The following is a 2,666-nucleotide window of genomic DNA, read 5'->3' on the forward strand; positions in this document are numbered from 1 at the left end:
CTAGCTAAGACAGACTTATTCCATGAGAAGGACTGTAGAGTTGGAGATTGTAAAATGACACTGGCAGTTAAGATTCAGAAGATGGAATTGCCTGGTGTGATATTGAATTCTTTGGGCTCTATTTCTCACCGAAAAGTGTGTGTGTGTGTGTGTGTGTGTGTGTGTGTGTGTGTGTGTGTGTGAAGATGACAGTGGTGACAGGATGAGACACAATGCTGCAGCATTCTGGAGTGGCATCAGGGATCAGATGACCATGTGAGAAGATAGAGGCAGGTTCCATATTAGCAAAATCATGACGAGATCTAAAGGAGGAGGACCGGGATTGAAGAAGGGCAAGGGATTAGAGCTTTCCAACTTTAAGAAACATTTATTATCCAAAAAAAAAAAAAAAAAAAAAAAAAAAAAGCCAGGCGGTGGTGGCACACGCCTTTAACCCCAGCACTTGGGAGGCAGGGGCAGGTGGATTTCTGAGTTCGAGGTCAGCCTGGTCTACAGAGTGAGTTCCAGGACAGCCAGAGCTATACAGAGAAACCCTGTCTCGAAAAACAAAACAAAACAAAACAAAACAAACCAAAACAAACAAAAAGAAACATTTATTATTATTATTACTTTAGTTAAGATTTGTGTGATGGATAATCTTCATTGCCAACTCAAGTGGATTTAGAGTCATCTAGGAGGCTCATCACTGTCTGTGAAGATGTTTCCAGCGAGGTTTAACTGAGGAAGCTGACACCTCCTGAACGTGCGTACCGCCGGCCCACAGGCTGGACTACTAGACTGAATTTAAAAAGTGAGAACGTGAGCAGGATCGCCAGTGTTCACCTCTCTGCTTCGTCACTGCAGAGGCAACGTCAGCAGCCACCACATATTTCCACAGCCACTCCTTACCACCGTGACGGACTTCATCCCTTCAAACTGTAAGCCACAGACCACCTCCCTTACTTACATTTCTTTTACTAGATTCTGCTGAATTCTTGTATTAAATTTTCTTTGATTTCTCAGAGCAATGAGAAAAGTAACTGAGGTAAAACTGATACTGAGATGCGGGAGCACTACGGTGATAAGTTGGTCCATAGGAGTCGTGGGCCTTTGGAACTGTTTATGGGCGGAATGTGGAAGAGCTTGGAGCTTTGGGGCAACAGAAGTGTTAGAATTCTGTAAGAAGAAAAGCTTAGTGGGCCATTCTGGTGAGGGTGTGTTAAACGGAAATGTCAGAAAGGAAGATGATAAAGACTGTGTTCATGAGGTTTCAGAGAGGAAAAGGACTCTATCAGGAACAGAGATAGAGGCCATTTATGTTACATTCTGGGGGGCGGTGGGGGGGTGTTCTTGCTGCTTGTGTCTTGAACACCGGAATGAGACTGTATTATAAGCTATGACTGAGCCGGAGAGATGGCTCAGGGGTTAAGAGCACTCACTGCCCTTCTAGAAGACATGGGTTCAGCTCCTAACACCTACGTGGTAGCTTAAAGCCGCCTGTAACTTCAGTTCTAGGAAATCCAATGCCCTCTTCTGGCCTCCCCCAGCACCGGGCACACATGTAGTGCATATACATGCATGCAGGCAGAACACTTTTCCACATCAAAATAAGTAAATAAGTATTTTTATTAAAAAGGCAATGAAGCCTGGTGTTGTGGTGCACACCTTTGATCCCAGCACTCAGGGAGGCAGAGGCAGGAGGATTTCTGAATTCGAGGCCAGCCTGGTGTACAGAGTGAGTTCCAGGAGAGTCAGGGCTATACAGAGAAACCCTGTCTCAAAAAACAAAAACAAAAAACAAAACAAAACAAAACAAAAAAGGCCTCTGCATCAGCTCAGGCCTCCAGATTCCTACCCTGCCCTGTCTTGAACTTCCTTCAAAAATGAACAATGATGTATAAACATAAGCCTATAATAAACCCTTTCCTCCCTAACTTGTTTCTTGGTCATAGTAAGTATTTCATCACAGCAATAGAAACCCTAACTAAGACCCTGGGATCTGGGTTGACTTTTGAAACTTCGGAGCCCACTCCCAGTAACATACTTCTCCCAATAACCTCCTCCTTCTCCTCCTCCTCCTCCTCCTCCTCCAACAAGATGACACCTCTTAATCACTCCCAAATAGGGTCATTCCCTGATGATTAATCATGCAAATATGTATGCCTATGGGCTCATTCTTTTTTGTTTGTTTGTTTAGTTTTGGGCAGGATGCTTTTGAGTTGTTTGGAGGGTTTATGTAGCTGGCTATCTTGGATCTTGCTCTGTAGACCAGGCTGGCCTCAAACTCACAGAGATCTGTCTGTTCCTGCCTCCCGAGTGCTGGAATTAAAGGTGTGTACCATTACCACCTGGCTGTGGGCAATCATTCTTATTCAAACCACTATTGATATATGGTATAAACAAATGTAGTTTAGTATCGTCAATACGTGTGAGATAGAAGTCAATAGTATATATTCTATATATTGTAGTACAAACCTTTCTGCATTTCTCTCTATGTATGTGTATCTATCTTCATACACACATATTATATGTAGATGATTATATTTTATGTTAAGGGGATTTTCAGGTTCTTTGCCTCTCAGTCAAGGAATCAAAACTAGGGCTGAGTGTGGTGACTCTCAGGAGGCAGATGCAGGTGGACCTCTGTGGGGTTATGGCCAGCCTTGTTCTTACACAGCAAGTTCTAG

At 43.5% G+C, this 2,666-nt stretch overlaps 1 long non-coding RNA gene across 1 annotated transcript; it reads right to left on the reverse strand.

Moving 5' to 3' along the window:
* Positions 1-570: 570 nt before the first annotated feature.
* On the reverse strand, positions 571-1,092 carry Gm52346. Its single transcript, XR_003952631.1, has 2 exons — positions 947-1,092; positions 571-777 (listed from the first exon to the last, which is right to left on the reverse strand). It is a non-coding gene; the product is annotated as a predicted gene, 52346 (long non-coding RNA).
* Between the last annotated feature and the right edge of the window lie 1,574 nt (positions 1,093-2,666).

Source organism: Mus musculus, chromosome 18 (genome assembly GCF_000001635.26).
Source record: "Mus musculus strain C57BL/6J chromosome 18, GRCm38.p6 C57BL/6J".
NCBI lineage: Eukaryota > Metazoa > Chordata > Mammalia > Rodentia > Muridae > Mus > Mus musculus.